This window comes from Hypomesus nipponensis, chromosome 9, assembly GCF_054491055.1.
Source record: "Hypomesus nipponensis isolate SF chromosome 9, ASM5449105v1, whole genome shotgun sequence".
NCBI classification, from domain to species: domain Eukaryota; kingdom Metazoa; phylum Chordata; class Actinopteri; order Osmeriformes; family Osmeridae; genus Hypomesus; species Hypomesus nipponensis.
In genome coordinates, this window is record NC_140369.1 from 18,214,090 (window position 1) to 18,234,274 (window position 20,185).

Sequence of the window (20,185 nt, forward strand, 5' to 3'; positions counted from 1 at the left end):
TGGGGCCCATTCAGGGGAGTGGAGCTATGGACATAACATGCAATCAGACCGTATGGTGTGGTAGCAGTATTGCAGCAACGGAAATTCCTATGTCCAGGCTTGAAAAAAGGGGTTGTAAAAATAAAGTTTTATTTGATTAATGTTTTATTTGCTTAAACAGATGTCTTGAATATTATGATTCAATTAACTAGCCTTTGTATTTTTGGGTTGAATTGTTGGGCCACACTAACTTTGGGACACAAACTATTTTGTTTGATTCTGACTGTTTGACAGATAATAGGGAAGATTCCGGGGATTTCTTTGCTGAAAAAGACCATCAGGAACCCACACTAAGTATAGCTGTACGAACTGTACTATACTAATAATACTGAAGCACTGGTGTAGTATACGGTGTACAGTATAATGTATACTAACTGTACTATGTTAATACTACTGTAGCACTAATGTAGTAATAAGGTATAGACATCTTATACAACTGTACACTAACTGTCCTATACAAATGTAACTGTAGTGTGAGTGAGTGTTGAGTTATCACTGGAGCCTCCCAGTGTCGGTAGTGAGAACTCCTCTGTCTTGGGAGATACTTATGGGGTAAAGATATGCTGTGAGAAGGACAGGAAGGTCGAGGAAAGGAGGAGAGTTAAAGAAAAGATAAGACAGGACAAGAGGAAAGGAGAAGGGATGAGCGGATGGATGAGAGAAGACGAGAGCAGAAGTCATGAATCCCTGCTCTGAACTACTCCGCCCAGCTCTAATCAGTCTTGTCATCTCTGTGAGTAATCACATGCTGTCAGACCAGCTCAGAATCCCCACCTAGGGCCCTGATAGAACACATGAGCTCTGTATGGACAGTTTGTCACCAATTGAAACACACATTCCACTCAGTCTATAGAAGTCAGCCAAATCATTACCTACGGAATCGGTGGCATGACGGGGTGTTGTCTGCGAACAAGACTAATTCCAACAAGACTGCACATACTCACTGACGCGGGAAGTAGGGTGCAGCACCCCTGTTTATAGCCCAAAATTGATCAATTGAATGAAATTCAGCAAGTGTAAGACAACTTTATTTATTTGAATATTAGTTTTCGTATCAAGGCTGTGCAATGAGCACCAGAGACAGCGTACAAGCACTTTGCATACTCAAGTCGCGGTGGAATATTTGATCAATGTTGCTAGTTTAGTGTCTATATGTGCACTCATTCCTGCCAGGCCCAATTCTGCTCATTCCCACTTTTTTACATTTCATACATGTTTAAAATGTGTGTCTTCAGCATCCTTCAGAGGCAGTGAGTTGAATTATTTCTTGGTCCCCGGGGGTTCCCCCTTCTCTCTTCTCCTTTACCTCTTCTTGCTCTCATTTCCACACCTCTCCTCCCCCTCTCCTCTCCTCTCTCTCCTACATAGTGGTGGGTATTGAACAGACTTGGAACAGGCCGACCTGAATCAACAAAAGATCAAACCCATCATGTATGTGACTGTATGTTGACTGCCACCACATCCTGCAAGGTATGTCCAGCTTAAGTAAACAGAGGGCTGCATAGTTAGTACGATTCACTGCGAATCGAACCAACCCCAAACAAATATGGACGCGAAAACAGTCCATTACAAACCTGCTCTCCTGAGATCAATGGGTGCAGAGTTGTGACCATGGGGAGAGAAGAGTGCGTCCTTCTCACCTTAGTGATCTGTGGAGGGACAGACAACACTCCAGTCCACTGTTTATCAACTGGGGGTCTGACCTTGGGTTAGGGTTACACATCTTACACGATCCACTCGTACCAGAACAGACTGTCTGTAACCCAATATTTAACTAACCGTTATGGTGTGTGTGTGCATAGGCTGCTGGCTTCCTTCAACATGCTGTAACATCACACGACTGGACCCCTGGATAGAGGGAAGAGGCTGGAAGTCTTAAGACTTCATAGACCAAAGCAGTCCTCTTTTTCTCTTAGGTTTGTTCGCATTTTATACATATGAGTGCACTCGGTTCTTACTGTGGGCCTACTTTACCTACAGAGCCGACGCTGATGGCAAACCCATTATGAAGCTTATTTCTAAAAGGTGCTATAAAACAGTGTTGTGCAAGGGAGGAAATACTTCTAACCTCGCCAAGCACCTCTGTGACAGACCAACACGCCGAGTACAAAAAACGATAGGTTCGCGAATAAGCTAGTTGGCTAGCCAGTTGGTAGGATGGTGAAATACATAGCCTGTGTGTCAGGCCTACCCTACTGTATCGTAAATAGAATGACAAGCAAGCAGAAAACTGGAGTTCCAAAACAACAAATATATTAGCCACATTTATTTGGGGGTCCCATTTTGGTGCTTTTTAAAACAGTCACTCGCTAAATAGCATAGTAGAGCTACGAGCTAGCTACATGTTAAGTGGCTCAGACAGAACGGCCGATTAAAAAAGACACACTCCCATCGTAAATTTAGCAAGCATAGCATTGTCTATAGTATACTGTGGTTGGGCCCGTCTACAGAGTATTTCACTCCCTATAGACCAATTTTTTGTTTGTAAACATTCGGGATGCGAGCGCAATGTGGTTGCAGAAAACCGGGAAGGCACCACACGGATGATACAAATAGTTCGATTTAAAAAGACCAAAAAGGTTTAGGAGGACAGCCTTTAAGAGAGAAAGTGATTCCCAATTGATCTGTCACATCATCATTTTGATTTGGGTCATGTAAGTCTTGAAATTTGAGTGACAATGTCGCCCGGTAGACCGCATTGTCTGAGGCAGCAGCCAGTCTCTTAGTTCATAATTTTACAGTTCGGTCAATTCTACATAAAAAGTTTTACACCAAAAAAAGTCAAGCAGGGCATCATTCAATGGATATGGGAATTCTGTTTTTAGCCAGCTGGTTCAATTATTTTTGTGATTTGTGTAAAACTGGCAATCTGAGTGAGACTGCGTCTAACGGCGTTATACCGTGTTGACGTAAGCCTCAGAGTCAGACTCAGGTCGCTTACTGGCACAATGTTGTATTTCACTCCATTTTACACCAAAAACGTCAGGGAGGACTGCCTTTTGTAGTTACGAGCCTGCTGAAGATAATCAGCATCTCGGATTTCTTTAACCAAGCCTGTTTCATTCGTCATTTGCCTGAGAGAGTGAACTCCGTTAGCCAGGCTAGTTTTGCCCGATCACTTGGTCAGGCTATTTAAAGTCAAGTGATTTTTGTACATGGACAAGTGAAACGTAAATGTTCTTGTCCAAAGGACAAGTGCCTCAAAAAGTTTATGTCAAGCCCTGCAATCCAGTGGCCAGAGATATATGATGACCTGATCGACACTCCAAGTATATTATACCCGGGAGAAGTTCGTCTTTTGCAATATTTTTTTGAACAAAAAAGCAACTAAATCTAAAAAAAAATCTAACCCCCAGCAGTGTGTATTTTCTTTGCCTCCCCTTTCGAATGCAACATTCAAATTACTAGACAAAAAAGTGGGAAAAGTGGATTTTGAGAGGTAGAGCTCCATAGACCTCCATTCATTCTGCACTCACTGGTGAGCGCCCTCATACGAAACCAGAGTGGAACTGCAACCAGTTCAGAAGCCGGAAGTTTGCCGGGTGGCAGTTCTCCCCATATGAGACATTCTCTGACTTTAGTTAACACAATGCCCCTGGTAAAAAAAAAGTTGGGTTGCTGGATTAACGTTACTCTAGCAGTAACTTATGTTAAAAGTGGAAATGGCCTGTAGGTAGAATCATTGTCGTTTTTGCTTTTAATTCGAAAATGTTATCAACCCAAACGGACTGTCTGTTTGTGATCGAACAGGTATCGAGTATCAAATTTGTCTGTTTGTGATCTATTAGGTATCGAGTATCAAATCAGTATCCAATCAGTTTCAAGTATCGTTTCGGTATCGAGTATCGTGATACTAAACTTGGTATTGGTATCGATGTCAAAATGTTGGTATCTTGACAAATGGCAGACCCTCCACACAAGCATACCATTAATCCTCCCCACCTTTCCCATGAATGTTGACCACACACACACATACATACATTTGCAAAGGACAATAAACTAAAACATATCTTTCCAATTCTTGTATTGATGCATCAAATAGTGAGTGAATATTCATAGTACAGAGTGTTAAACGGGAGTTCCTAGGAATAAGATTAATTGTACAAACATCTGATTCAGACGAAATGGTAAATAACAATTTTTGACATTTTCTGAAAACATGATGAAGGGCTCTTAATTTGCTGTGAGCATTTCACACATTTCTCACGCATTTCAACCCTTTCTCAAACTGAGAAGTAAAGGATCATTTACATTTAGTCATGTAGCAGATGCTCTTACCCAAAGCGACTTAAAGTAAGTACAAGGATATTCCCCCCAAGGCAAGTAGGGTGAAGTGCCTTGTCCAAGGACACATCTTCATTTGGCACAGCCGGGAAACAAACTGGCAACCTTCAGATTACTAGCCCGATTCCACCTGACTCCCTGTATTCCTGAATTTATAGCTTACCTATATGCCTTCCATTAATGGACGAGGTGCATGCATAGTTATACAGAGTAAAAAGACAATCAGAAAGCATAATCACAAACACACACACCACCCCCTGGTCGGCCGGAATTGTTACCCAAAGTCTGGGAATCTCACACCAAACTTTTGATCAAACTTGAGAGCCATGTTCTGTCAAGATTCTTCTACAACACTGCCACCTACTGGACAGAGTAAGTGGTTGCAGGTTATAATAAGTGACGTAGAATGCAATTCGTCTCAATTTGCTGTGGTTGGGTAGCCTGGCTTCCAGCCTAATTTAGCCCTGCCCACAACAAAAATTTGGTCGGGAAGTTGAGTCTGGAGGGGCTTGTATTGGCCTGGCTCTGCCCTCCTACGTACTTCCGCTCAATTTGGATTTTTCTTCAGTACTAGGTCTGGATAGCCTGACGTTGTCATACTCATAATTCTAGTCAGAATATTAGTCTGAAAACTCTCCGTTGGGCTGTGACTATGGGGCGTGTGTCAACTGAGCTCGTAAAACAAATGCCTCTTCGCTCAATTGGATAGACCTACAACCAATCAGAGCAACGTAATATGTTGTTTGTTGAAAACAAATTCAACCCAAGCGCTCTTTCGTGACGTTGTTGATTACGTTATTGTTGATCTACTATTGATCTGTCCATCATCGTATAAAGCCCGCCCTGGCAATTTCATTGGTCCGCCCAGTTCCTGGTTTTATATAGTTTGTCCCCAAGTAGCCTTGTCCTAACCAGACCCTCGCACATTTCATTTGTACAGAGGGTCTGGGATCGCCCCATTGACAAGCGTTAACTTCCTTGAAGGCGGGTCCTCTGTTGAAGTTTAAAACTATTGGATCTGCCCAGAGCCGTTCTGATCTGCCATAACCAATCGCAAGCGTTCGTCTTAGCCAAATCCTTCTCCACTACTGTAACGGAGCTAGCTGCCGTAGCTGGAAAATCAAACTTTTCCCGAACCCCGTGGGGAGGAGGGCTACAACATCATGGCCACCTACAAAACTCAGCAAGGAATGTTCTTGCTCCGGCTTTAACTTTTGGATATTCGGCAGCATTGCCACAACCGCAGAATGACTTTGCTCGCATCTTTCTCCGCCGCCACTACTGAACTACTCAAACTAGTGCACGACATTAACGTAATCATTCTCAGCCACTCCCTCTGGTCGCTGATTGGACCTGCAAAAAAATGGTTTCTGAAAACCGACTTCAGAGCCTAGTTCCCAGACCTAGCCTGGCTGCCAGGCCAACTTATCCCCGGCCCCAAAAAATTTGGTCGGGAAGTTGGGTCTGGAGGGGCTCGATTGCGGAAAAACTATATCTGAACAGGAGCTGTTCGGACCAATTAAATTGTCAGGGCGGGCTTTATAGACGTTGGTGACGTTGTTGATTACGTTACTGTTGATCCTATTTCCATCATCGTATAAAGTCCGCCATGACAATGGATATTCGACAATGGATAATTATGACAACGTCGGGCTTGTGGTTGGACCTACAATTATGATGACGATGGTATCCTTGGTATCATGGTGTCCTGTTCCATCAAATCCTTCCAAATTAAGTGTGAAATTTAGTGTGAAAAAACCTTAATAAATTTGAATGTGTTTTCCGATCTAAAAGTAGGCTACACCACAATTCCTTGATTAAAATCACTTCTGCCACTTTGTCCAACAACAAACCACTGCGCTGCTCTTACAACGACCCAAGAATGTAGTCTAGAAGTGCCAAATGAAAGTACTGGTCTCAGCGGCTGTGGGTTGAATCAACGTCTGCGTCATAGCAAGGCGGTTTACGGTAATTTCTCCACCTTACCGAGTGATCTCACTCAATGTTTGTAAACATGCGTCAAGCACATGTGATTCTGACGGAGGAAAAAGAACTTACTAGAAATGGACCAACCAGAGCACGGGGGAGTGTCAGGGGCGTGGTTCGCGTGTTGCGCTATGGAAAAATCGATAGGGATACTGTCAGGATGCGAACGGGAGCATTGAAGATTTGAAATCATCACAATGAGTCTTGGAAACAGGTTAGCCGCCATGCAGTCAAAAATACGTGTTTGGGAGGACGGGACCAAAAAGAATGCGCCTTAAGGAAAGCTATGTAAGTAATGTGTTTTTATTATTCGAGCTGCATTATGGCAGTACATTTCATAAAGACTACGTAGTTTAGCTAACTCATCCAAAACACTTTTTGTGATTGGTCATCTCAAACATCTCCTTATATTTAAGCCAAAACTAAACACAATGTTTAGATAAAAGTGAACATTTTAATATTTTTTTGTTCAATTTGACGTAAGGTATAACATATGGCTTGTGAACTCATCATGACGACTAGCCACTATATTAAACGCGTAGCCATGAATAAATACGAATAAGACATGATGATTAGTATTATTATTATTATTGTTATGACTCAATTTGACTGCGTCAGAGAGGGAGAGAGTGAAAGCGAAATGCGACGGGGCAATGGAATCTCCTGGGAATTGTACCTGCAGGAATTAGCTAACTGGTAATCGTAGACAATAACATGCCCAAGGGCTATAAAAAAACAATCGGTTTATATGATATCGATGAAGGAATTTCGTGTAAACAAAGCACGGTAGCGAAGGAGATGGCGTGCGAAGGGAGAGCTTGGAGGATGCTGCGCAACAGAGACATATAGTGCGTAATCCAGGGAGAAGAGGATGTTACGCAGTTCGTATTGGCACGGTCACCTATTACCCCAAGGCCTCTTTAAACTTTATCAAGAATCCAATTATAATGGCGGTACTGATGAGACAAACAATAAATCATAATTCAGATGTGTCAGATATTTTACAATTGTTTTCTTTCTGGATTGGTCTGGTTTGTTGTTTGTTGAGTTTGAGTCAAAAAGAGCTAACGTGATATGAATTAAAGATCATTGTTAGTACTTTGTTTTAATGGTAGGCGAAATAGACATTATGCGCGGATGAAAACCACAATGCGAAATCAAAATCTATTTTAGTGCGCACTTAATGTGATGTAAACAAACCATATTTTCCAAACATGGAGGGCGCTGTTGAGCATATTCCTTTGACTTTTCCCCCATTTAACGTGCGTCCAACTGTTTACATAAAATTAACCATCGTTTATGTTTGCCCCAGGCGTTCACAAGGAGGTTATCTTCTATAATAATCCACACAGACTGTGTAGTCATGTGCATTTCAACTGAACCGTCAAATATGTGCTGTCAAAGCAGGCTCTACTCAAATAGGAGAGATTCATTCAGGTGGGTAAAACGGGCTCGGTTTGGAATGAAATGAAACCCACACCTGAACGAGTACAATATGGGGTGTGACCCATCTGTTGTCAGGCCTCTGTTGTTGTTGACGGTGAAGCTGCGAGCCTCCCAACCCTGCTCCTCATCGGGAACTGAGGAAGGAGAAAGGAGGTGTGTGGTGGAGTGGTGGAGTGTGTGTGTGTGGTGGGGGGAGACATACTCACCTCCCACAACCTCCGAGGTGAACGTGACGCACCAGAGCTTCTTTGCTGCCGTGGCTGCCAAGGGGAGGGGCTCAGCCAGTGACGGGATACTCGGTGAAAACGAGAGAGAGACGAGGAGGGTAGGGAGGATGGGAGGGAGAGAAAGAGAGAGCAATAGGAGAGAGGGATAGAGAAAGAGAGAAAGAGAGAGCGAAGAGCGTTATAAAGATCAGCAGTTGTACATTCTAAATAGAAAGCTGATACTAGGGGAAACATGATCACAATAATGATTTTCTTTGAACAAGCTAATACTTAAACAATCTAATGACAAGGGGGAAAGTGTTGTTTAACTGAAAATTGAGATATTAACCAATGGCAAACTGGTAAGAAAGGCAATTTCACAAAACTGGAAACACATTCAATGTCAAAAGGAATCTTACAAGTTAAACAAGTTTAGAAAGGTCAGGGTTGACATACTCCGATTACCTAAATTAGTGTTAAACGGTATTGCGATGGCAATTAAAATGTTATAAAATTACGATGGCAATTAAGATCAATACTAATAATTACGGTGATTAGTTGATTCAGTATTAACTTAATTGGAGTTTGTGCATGTTCACATAAAAGGGATGCGCTCTAGCCTGGGGATCAGACAAATCTTTCAGCTCATTGGTCCGGCGATGCCGGATGCACAGTTTATGAATAATCTGTTTTCCCCAGAAAAAAATTATAATATCAAGAGACGAGGAGTTTAAAGACATGTCAACAGATAAAACTTAACACTGTGGAGGCCAACAAAGCCAGGGAGGCTTGTTGCCAGGAAAGTAAATATGTAAGAATACTGCTCTAGTCATGTTCTATATTTTGTCTCGTGAACTCTTCCTTTGTAATATGAAGATGTAAGATGTAAGGACACTAAATTAGAACTTAAAGATGGGCTGCCAGAAAAAGAAAACTAACTAACTGGAAATAGAAACACGGACATACTAACATGACTACAAAGTTAGATGGTTGCTATCGGGTACATTGACCATCCCTTGATCAATGCCTCTCCCCCAAAGCTTTCTCTACATTTTTAGGAAAGGGAGAATGCCAGTTGCTATATACGTCATTACTTCTGTGAGTGGCATTGGAGTCCTCTGGCCATAGAAGAATTACCTCAGAATTCCCTCAGATGTCAGACAACGTCATCTGGGTACGCTTGGATTTTGACAATCTCTAAACACGCTCGCACTCCAACTCATTTATGGGTTAAACATTATTCACCTTTCATAGTATGGGTAAATCAGGAAGTTACACCCAATATCACAAAGATAGAAGTTACCTGGATAAGCTAGTAACATTGCTTCATATTAGAGGCTGCTTGAGATTGTCGTGTTCTTTTCTTTCCTATCTCCCTTCTGCCCCTCCTCTCTCTCCCTTCCACTCCCTTCCTCCCCTCCTCTCTCTCCCTCCCACTCCCTTCCTCCCCTCCTCTCTCTCCTTCCCACTCCCTTCCTCCCCTCCTCTCTCTCCCTCCCACTCCCTTCCTCCCCTCCTCTCTCCTTCCCACTCCCTTCCTCCCCTCCTCTCTCTCCTTCCCACTCCCTTCCTCCCCTCCTCTCTCTCCCTCCGTCCCCCTTTCCTTCTTTTTCTCTTCTCCAGCCAGTGTTAACAACTGACCCACTTTCACAGACAAGGAAACGTGTGACCTCAATACCTCCTGGAAGGCGGCCATTCCAGTCCGCCTAACACAAGTTACCACAACACAAGTCAACTCAACACACCACAAGTCAACAACACGCCACAACCCCGTCAACACATAATGTCACATTCATGTTCTCAGCTTAACAGCTGATCCGGTAAGCACCAATGAGGTAAGCATTTTGCGTGACGTTTTCCTAAGCAAATAGAACCTAACTTCCTTATTGCTGTGTGTTGCCCTTGGCAGTGACAGCCTCGTATGTGTCTGTAGAGGCAGAGTTGGTCATACGTCAGGCTGTCGGCACTCCTAGCTGCCTCGAAACACAACAACAAGAACAGGACCTGACCCACGGCTGTGTCTCCAGTAGGGTCGGCTTCACCTGTAAACATTCGGAGACAAAAGGGCCGCCCTCTTCCTGAACAACAGAGCTGAACTCTCCCACTCAGAGATAATTCAGTTTAGGCGGTGGACTGGAGCCGAGAAATGACTGTGCTAAAATTAAACGACGGTGCCAGGCTGGTCTGCTGGAGGAAGAGGTAAAAATAGCCGAGTGGGTAGCGGGCCTGTTCACAGACATTGCTAGCAGAGCAGCACCTACGCAGAATAATTGGGAAATCCTCTTACACTCATGTTTGTGTCACGATCTGTTCTTTTTTCTCTAAAAATGTTTGATCGTGTTGCAGTCTGTCCGCCTAAAAGTACGCCATAAACTCTGTCAACAGACCTGTCTATGGGCTGAAGTGGGTTGAAACGCAATATTTCTGCCTGCACGCTAGTTCTTGTCCCTGTCGGTTCAATTCAGCGTCAAGCCCGCATCTTTGATCTCGCGGAGCGTTTATGGTAGAGTGTGTGTGTCACCAGAGGCTGTTGAGGAGCCACAGCAGCAAAGCCACGTTTCTGCTACGGCAGTGTCATCCCGTCTTCTGTCAAATCATGCCGCCAGGCTTAACAGCGCTCTCTCTCTGGAGGAGAGGGACTGGCTGTCTATCGCGCACCATCATCAGTGGTTACTCTGAGTCGTGAGCACTATTAAGGTCACGGAAGACACACTGTAGTGCCACGCACTCACTTTTTCCTCTTTTTTTCAGAGGCGGTGACGAGCCCGACTGCTTTTTTTTGGGGGGGGGGGGAGGGAGGGGGCGTACGCCTGTCTTGACATCCTTCAACTCCACCATCATCGGTCTGAATGTGCCCCCCCTCCCCCCCCCCCCCCCCCCCAATCCTGGCCCAGATAAATTAGGAGCTCTAATCTGTAAGAGGATTAATGCGTCCATGCTCCTGTATTCACCTGCCACGCTTACTCAGCTCCGCTTCCCTTTTTGTTACGTCATCGAGCCACGGCAGACATCCGGCCTGGAATGCCCCGTGCTCCAGTTGTCATGGCGCCACGCACGCTGCCCCCCCCCCCCCCTTTCCCCACCCCCAGAGCGGCATGGGAGAGGTTAGATCCTCATCTTACTGGCAGGACAGATGTCCACGGAGATGTCGCTTAAGCCTCTTCTCTCATCCCGAGGATTTGATGTGCATGTCACAAAACAAGCGTCCACTGTCCGTGTGGCATTGGAGCAATGACGATTTGAGTGCGTCCAAGGAGGGAGGGAGAGAGTGTCCGGTCCTAAAAAAAAAAAAACGCGGGTGATGTTTGACACAAGCTGATCCAAACTGAAGTATAAAGTAACAGAATGTTTGGTTTGGCTTGAAAAGGGACGGATGCTCCTTTAAAAGCAGAGGATGGTCAGGTGACATGGCGAGCAGAAACAAAGTCAGCTATCGAGACAGCAACTGTGAGCAACAGACTTGGAGAAAGGCAAAGAGAAAGAGAGATAGGGAGAAGGAAGGAATGACTAAAAAGAAGTGTGGGTATTACATACATAAATATGAAAAGAGCGAGCGAGAGAGAGGGGGGAGGGAGAGGGAGAGAGAGAGAGAAGCTGGGCCCTCCAGCTCTGTTGCAGCAGCAGTCGGGAGCTAAAGCAGTGGGGCTCGCTGCTGTAATTGTCCCTGAAGCTGCTGTTATTCTATCCAGCTATGTAAACAGGAACTATAACTCGAGCTAGGTAGGTAAACAGGAACGATTTCTTGAACTAGCTTGGGTAAAACTAGAGTATTACATTGCTGTGACTCTAGCTACATGTGTAAATGTGTTATTGTTACGGTCATGCAAATGTGGTATGGTGGAGTCAATTCATGTTAATGTTTGGTGCTTGGGTGGGCTCCGTGCCTTTTTGTGTGTTGTTTGTGTGTTCTCCCTGTTCTTTCATGGGTTTTTCTACGCAAATATTTCCCAGTATAGAAATATGCAAAACAAATAGCTATTCTGCCCATGTCCCTGGTCAGGCCTTGGCCCTTGGTCACCTTGATATGGCTTATCACAACTCCTGGGTGCCCTTGTAGGAAGGACAAGAAAATGGGACCCGCAGCAGTTGACCCCACAGCACGTGTGTGTCCCATGATCAATAAGTGTTTCTTCTTCTTCCAAACAGGAGCTGGGTCTGCAGGAAAGGCTGTTAAGTCACACGGGCAACTGGGAACTTTGGTAAGTGTCTCTCTGCCTGTCCTCCCAATGTAAAAAATAAGACAGAGGCTGGGATGGTGAGTTGTGTTGGTGTGTTGGGTGGTGGGGGGGACAGACAGAGGCTGGGATGGTGAGGTGTGAGGGGGTTATAAGCTTGAATGATTAATCAGGGCTGGGTTTTTGTTTACTTCCCTTGTCCAGGTATATACATCACAAGGAAGTGATGTTCCAACCCTAACCCTAACTGATCCCACAAATCCTTTCAGCAACCTTGTCTGGCTGAGGGAGGGGAAGGAGGTGGTTGGTGTCGCAACATATTTATGGCATGCAATCAAACAAGGGAACAGAACAGAATGTTCATTCACACACACGGCAGAAAACAACGTGCTGTATTATGAACAAGTCGACAGTGTCAGACTTCTTGTGAAATGTTCTCCTTTGGGATGAACATTAGAACAGTTGTTGATTTTGTATGTTTACATTCATTAGTTATTGTGGTTTTCTTCCTCCTCCTGACCAGACCAAGCTGGGTTGGATCCATGCTTGGAAGAAGGGAGGCTGAGAGGAAGTACACTCACACACAGTGCGCTCCAAAAACAAGTTAGCATTAATAACACTTGTATGATCGTGTCCAATTTAAATGCGACGGATTGACATCATCGGTAAGTGGGTACAAACTACCGTTGGGATTGTTTGGTTTTCGTTGTAGCAGCTTGGTGGGAATGTACTACATTCATCTTCTCCCTCTTTGTGTAATCATTAACACGTTATTTGTGGTGTATTAGTGCTGCTCTGAGCGGCTTCTGTCCTGCCCGCTTGCCCGCCTTAGCTGCGCTGAGTCCTGGGATGAGGACCCACTCCTCATGCCGGTGGCTGTAACAGAGACACACCAGACCCGACACGCTGCTCTCTACATCTAAAGCTCTGTGGTCCGACACAGACAGTGTCTTTTCTTTCCCTCCACTTACTCTCTCTCTCTATCCTTGTTTTGCTTTCTCTTTCTCTCCTTTTTGCTCTCTTTCTCTCTGTTTACATTATTCTCTCCTTGTCCGTCTGGTCCAATCACCGTCAAAAATGACGGTGAAATTGGACAACTTCTTGTGGGTCGTCTCCATGGTGATGAGAGTTCCGGGTATGTGATTCTTCATCCTGTGAAAGAGCCGTTCAATCAACGGTTTCATGAGACACACCCGGGAGTGACTGTGTGGAGTGGACCATTAAACTTAGATCTTCCTTTGGAAACTGGTTTCCGGTGGTGTTTTAGAGTACCAAGAACATATCTAGCACCATTTGAAATCAGTGTTCTTGGGGCTGAAATAACACTTCCCAATCACCAAATGGATGGCTACAGCTAAATATGTCAATGACCAATGACTTTAATTCCTGTCTCAAAGTAAATTTAATTAGGTGGGCAGTATGTCAAAGTGCCCTAGAGGGTCATTTTGGAGACATTTAGAAAGTGATTTGTATTATGTACGCTTGCAGCGCGCCCTCTAGTGACAAAAGCAGGGACTTCCGTCAAATCGTTTCTTGTGACGGCATCAATTGCCCCTCTGACCAAGGCTGACCGTTTTCGTCTGGTGTTCAGAGTCTTTACAACGTCTAGCACCATTTGAAATCGGTGACAATGTAGAGGGAATATCTTCCAGATCGGATTTCACAAAGCTTTTTGTATTCATCGAGGGATACATCTGAAGGGGAGTTATCATTCTCAATTAGTATGTCCTCAATCCGTTGAGCAGCATGATAAGTAGACAGAGTGATGGGGTCAACTCACTCATTTGTGCTGGGAGCGTCATGTAGGCTGTGCACCATGGTTATATGTACTGTACATTAAATAATAAATAAAACACTTTGATTAACCATTATTTGGAATCTGTGTTTTTGTGCACTGTTCGGTTTCCAATAAATTGAGTATGCTTGAGTATGGAAATTGCTGTTTGATCAAATTAATGTGTATGATTGACAGGAACAGAATGTGAGGATGATCAGACAAAAACATAATTATTTTTTTGTTCTTTGAATTAGTCAATTATTTTAAATACAATTTAAATCATTCATTATTTCATTATTACATAATCATTTAATTTCTATAGGCTATATATTTTTTTAAATAGTCAGCTCTTCAGATATGCGAACCGGCTCTTAAAGCCTGCTCATTCACGAACGACCCATCACTAACAGTGCATGGTTAAAGTTATTAGCTACTATACTTTATACTTTCTTTTTACAATTACCATCCACAATTGTGCTGCCTATCTTATCACCGTGTCATGTTTTCTTTGGATTGATGAAGTGCAGTACCTAATAAAACTGTAATGACTGAATTAACCAAAGAACAACCTTGCTAGATGCAAACTTATCTAGTCGATGTTATGTAGTTGAGCTAGCAAGTGAGTGGACTTAGTCCATCTCTAACTTCATTTAGAATCTAACAAGCGATTATCTTACAATAAACAAACTTAAGCGGGCAAAATAAAACACCACTAATAACAACATTGTCCACTAATGCGTTGGAATATGGAGAAAAAAAATAAGTAATCAGTAAAAAATCCACTTACCAGCGAGCATGGTTCGAAAAAACACTGACAATGAAAACGACTTAAATGGTGTAGGCAATGTTGTTGAAAAGCACTTTTTGTCATATTCGCTGAAATAACTTTACATCTTGATGGCAACCAATACATCTAAAGGTTTGACGGTAATATGATATCAATCCAACATCTGTAGGCATCGCAGGACTGTAATAAACGGTCAAGGTGTGACTCAAGTTCAAGTCTTTTATTGTCAGACCACACAGACCAGCACAGCGTCAGCCTGGGCACCGAAATTCTTAGGACAAGACAACGCAAAGCAACCTGGCATAACATGACATATCAGTACTCAGAACACCTATGACAAGCTAACATATAATACAAAAAAACTAATAAATATACAAAATAATAAGCAATAGAGTATACTAAACCTATAATACACATTATATCCTATACTAACCTTACAACCTATATTAAACTAAAGACAAGTAGGGTACACTTAGTGCAATATTGCTGATTGTGCCACCAGTAGCTAAAGTGACTAGTGTGTAAAGTGACTATAGTGTGAATGTGTCGACAGTGTATCAATATCCATATCAATGTTCATTCAGAAGCCTGATGGCCCTTGGAAAGAAACTGCAGTCCAATCTACGTGTGCGAGACCGAATGCAGGGACTCAACGTGGAGAAGGCCCGGGAGGAACAGCAGGAGGCTTACCGGAGGAGCATCAAGAAGGGGACTAAGCGCTTCAAAGTCCTCCCGGGCATGGAGGTCTTGAAGAAGGACGAGAGGAGGCTTGGGAGACCTGGACACACAATAGATCCAGACTGGCCAACAACGTACCGGTAAATAGACTTAACATTAGTCAGAATGAGAAGGTAGTGATGTTCAATTTAGCCATTATAGCATGTCTTCTTAAGGGTGACTGAGGTTGGAGACAACAATTTGGTGCAGTTGGAGACCTTGGTTGGCCAACAACTGCAAACAAGGACAGCCTATGCCTCAGTGAAGACCCTGCGGATGAGTGAGTATAACTTATAACACATAACATTTAGTCAATTAAGTGCATATACTTGTAACTGTATTTACTTGATTTGACCACAAGATAACAGTCATTATGACACATCTGAATTTGCTTTGTTACTCTGTGATTGACATAAGGATTCCAAGCTAGCCCGTGTGGGTCGTATGTTCCTTGTTTCAGTTGAATACGAATATAATCTATGTTTTTGTTGAATGATGAATATAACCTATGCGTCTGTTGAACAAAAATACAATCAATGCTTCAGATATACCAAAATGTGAAATGAACATATATTCCAAACATATGCTTATGCACCAGGACGTGACTGTGTCTGAGAGAGTGAGAAGAGGATCCTTCTCAAGAGAAGAGGAATGCAATAAGTCACTGACTGACAAGGAGGGGTGCAAGGGGTGATATGATTTCCTGCAGAGAACGTGGAAGTTAAGGCCGGTGAGAGGTACCAGATGGGGGAGCCGAGAGGACCACACCAAGGGATGAGGAGAGGGTACAATGGGCCTCAGCCTCACAACTCTGAGAGTCGACACCAGGAGATAAGAAGATTCATTAGGCCTCACAACTCTGAGAGTCGACACCAGGAGATAAGAAGATTCATTAGGCCTCACAACTCTGAGAGTCGACACCAGGAGATAAGAAGATTCATTAGGCCTCACAACTCTGAGAGTCGACACCAGGAGATAAGAAGATTCATTAGGCCGCACAACTCTGAGAGTCGACACCAGGAGATAAGAAGATTCATTAGGCCGCACAACTCTGTGGGTCTAGAGGAGTAGGCAGAGACGGTTTTAGGCGGTGGAGATTGTATACTTTTGCACTTGGACATCATCAGACTTTAGGTCTGCCCCCCTGGGACATCGTCAGACTTTGGACCACCCACCTTAACTGCCCACAACCTCCTTCTGAAACCTAATAGGATGAGGACATCCCCTTCCCATCGTCTGGTGGCCAATCACCTGACAGACACCTTCCTCTCAGGACGGGTACAAGACTTGTGTCCCTTGCGGAGCCCTGGCAGAACTTGGCTAGGCAGGACTCTCTCTAAGACTTCTGACAAGACTGTTCTCACTAAGGCCTTGGTCTTCTCTACTCTACAAAGCGAGACTGCACTGACTGACACTCATCATAACAACGTAAGCAGAACCTGTTTAAACAAAATCTGAATATTTTTGGACCTAGTAGTTTTAGGAGTGAGACTCGGGGGGTAGATCCAGGACGAAGGAAACGGGGCAAGGCCTGGAAGATCTCTTGACGGAAATTGTGCTGTGTATGTTTTAAACCAGACTGTCTGTGTACTGCGTATAAGGGTGGAAACCACACGGTGAACTCCAGACAAACTGACTGTCTCTCTGGTAGTGTGGGAACCTTTGGGGAGGGGTAGACATAGAAATTGTGTTTTCTTATACTGAAGAGGGAGGGAGTAACACAGAGATAACAGGGAGGGAGTGCATAGTGAGGGCATGACTGCATGTATTTAGGGGGAGAACCAATAGGTGTGTGGAGTCCATCCCACATTGAAGGAGGCAGCTTATGGCATTATGGGAGTGGTAGACTAAACCACAAAACCGTAGAATTTGAAGGTAGTGGTAGAGTAGACCCCATAACCGGTAGAAAGGCTCATTTAACTGAAGCAGAATACAAAATAGTGTATTAAGGAGCAGTACAGTGTTTAAACAAGGAGCAACTAAAAATACTAACAATACTCATGGCAGGCAGAGTATATTGAAGAATTGGCAACCCAAAACCTAGTTCGAAGTATCATACTTGAAAGCAATCTTTTGAAAGATTTTGTTTTTCTGCACAAATCAACAAAACAGATACAGTGCTCGGAAGTGATAGTGTACAGACATAAAACTACATGTGCAAATGGATTGAAAACAATCTTATGGAAGCTCATAACAAACCCCACACTGCGGAATCAATCTTCCAACTGCCAACACTGAATGCTTATCTAGATCGAAAAAGGCAAAAACTGAGGGCGAAGAGCAGGGAGTTCCCCAAGGGTCAGTGGAGAACTTGGCCAGGCAAAACAAGACTTCTGTCAAGACTTCTGTTCTCACCAAGGCCTTTGTCTTCGCTACAACATTGCACATTATACATTTATAAGGGTCTTAAATGTCATATGTGACATGTTTTATGTTGTTCTTGCATTTTCATAGATTTGTATACATTTTTATAGATTTTTTCTTTAATTAAAAACAAAATAGTTTTGGATTCATGACCCCTTGTCCTAGTTTCACTACATGGGAGAGATCTCCCCGCCCCCTTACAGTTTTTGTTTTTATGTATCTAAGTTACTTTTACTTAAAGTACATTTCAAATTAACTACTTATTACTTTTACTTGAGTCATTTTTCAGATAGGTAATTTCATTGGTACTTGAGTACAATATTTTAGTTATTTTTTCCACCTCGGCTGACTGGTATTACTGACTGGTATTACTGACTGGTATCACTGACTGGAATCACTGACTGGTAACACTGACTGGTAACAGTGACTGGTAACACTGACTGGTATCACTCACTGGTTAACACTGACTGGTATCGCGGAGCGGAGCTACTTCACCAATATGTTGCAAGCCTGGTTCAGAAAGTGTACATCAGTTATTGTTTCAGCACTTGCGGCAGTAGCAGTGATGGCAGCCATCTTGATTCTGTGTGGCTGTTTCTGCATACCATGTATTAGGTGGTCGGGCGGAGAGGCTGATGGCTACTGCCTTGTCAAAAGAACAGATGATGCAGTTAGTCAAGGAAACTGGAACAGTTTTAGCTGGTAGAGAGTTGAGAGGGTGAGCCAGATTGGGAAGACCTAACTAAAAAGGAATGGGAATGGGAGAATCGTGAGGAAGAGGAAGTGTAGGGACCTTTTTATTATTTAGTTTTTTATTTTCTTTGTTAAAACCTTGGCTACAATTGTATGTTTGTGGTGAAAAAAATATCATTATGATATTTTAAATGTTTTGATATTTTAAATGTTTTGATTTAATCATCTGTACTTTCATTTCATTACATATATATATTTATTTTTTTACTGCACTTTAGTTTATATTTTGTATTTATTAATTATGATTTGATTTCCTTATCTGTATCTTTAATTGTATCAACTGTATATTGATTTATTACCTGTATTTTGATTTTCAGTATATCATTCAGACCTTCACTGTTTCATCTCATTATTTTTGGATATTTTAAATTTGTGTTTGTTGTCACACCCTTTAAAGGACATGTTTAATATCTGGCTAAATGTCTTTTGAAGGGTTGACACCACAGTCAGTGGTGTCAAAGGAGGGATTTGTGGATGACTGAAATCTATGCTGCTAATCTATGCTCCTATGTCCTTTGTCTCTGTTGAATAAAAAGACAATCAATCTTCAGATATACCAAAATGTAATCAAAATGCTGAACATATATTTCAGATATAATCAATGCTTCAGATAAAATAAGTAAAGATAATGATGGACATATATTCCAAACGTATGATTAAGCACCAGGACGAGACAGTGTCTGAGAGAGTGAGAAGAAGGTCACTCTCTGAGGACGTATCCTTTTGCTCGGAGGAGGACGTATCCTTTTGCTCGGAGGAGGACGTATCCTTTTGCTCGGAGGAGGACGTATCCTTTTGCTCGGAGGAGGATGTATCCTTTTTCTCGGAGGAGGACGTATCCTTTTGCTCGGAGGAGGACGTATCCTTTTGCTCGGAGGAGGACGTATCCTTTTGCTCGGAGGAGGATGTATCCTTTTGCTCGGAGGAGGATGTATCCTTTTGCCCCTGGGACATCATCTGACTTTTAGGTCTGCCCCCTGAGACATCAGCAGACCCTTGGACTGCCCACCTTAACTACCTAAACACTCCTTCTAAAATGTAATAGTATAAACACATCCTCGCCCAATCGACTGGTGGCCAATCACCTGACAAACACCTCCCTTCCAGGAGGGGTACAAGACCTGTGTGCCCTGCGGAGCCCATGCAGAACTTGGCTAGGCAGAACTCTCTCTAAGACTTCTGACAAGACCGTTCTCACAGAGGTCTTCTCCACTCTACGCAGCGAGACTGATAACATTGACTGGTATCGCTGATCTAGATTGAGACACCATGGTGTATTGTATTGTATACACCATTGTTGTATTGTATAACCTAAATGATGTACAAGAAGACAAAATAAATACAGTATTAAAGGGAGAAAGGGTCTTTAATTGTCCATCCATCCATCAGTTAGTATCTCAGCTAGTATCTAGGTAATATATGTCATGTAGCTATATCCCCAGTGTATTCCTGCCAGGTCTTTGGGTACACCACGTTCGTCCTGTTCAGTCAAAACAAGCTCATTTACTATGATGTCAAAGGTTGTTTAGCAACAAGCCTGTCCCGGATTCACCAGTCTGAGTCGACGTGTTCTATGACGTCTTAATGGCTCTCATCTCTATAAATTCTGGAAAATTCAGCTGCGGAGCTCACTATAGTTTTGTAACTCGAC

General features: G+C 43.2%; 2 long non-coding RNA genes across 5 annotated transcripts; one reads left to right on the forward strand and one right to left on the reverse strand.

Annotated features, from left to right (window-relative positions):
* Nucleotides 1-1,054: 1,054 nt before the first annotated feature.
* Nucleotides 1,055-8,048, reverse strand: LOC146273358 (uncharacterized). 4 transcript variants are annotated; one of them, XR_014766666.1, is made up of 4 exons: nucleotides 7,962-8,023; nucleotides 6,382-6,438; nucleotides 1,614-1,688; nucleotides 1,055-1,441 (listed from the first exon to the last, which is right to left on the reverse strand). It is a non-coding gene; the product is annotated as an uncharacterized LOC146273358 (long non-coding RNA). The 4 variants fall into 4 exon arrangements; XR_014766664.1 differs by lacking the exon at nucleotides 6,382-6,438 and having other exon boundaries at nucleotides 7,962-8,048; XR_014766665.1 differs by lacking the exons at nucleotides 6,382-6,438; nucleotides 7,962-8,023 and adding an exon at nucleotides 7,790-7,885.
* Nucleotides 8,049-8,167: 119 nt separating this feature from the next.
* On the forward strand, nucleotides 8,168-14,007 carry LOC146273359 (uncharacterized). Its single transcript, XR_014766663.1, has 2 exons — nucleotides 8,168-10,160; nucleotides 12,108-14,007. It is a non-coding gene; the product is annotated as an uncharacterized LOC146273359 (long non-coding RNA).
* The last annotated feature ends 6,178 nt before the right edge of the window (nucleotides 14,008-20,185 follow it).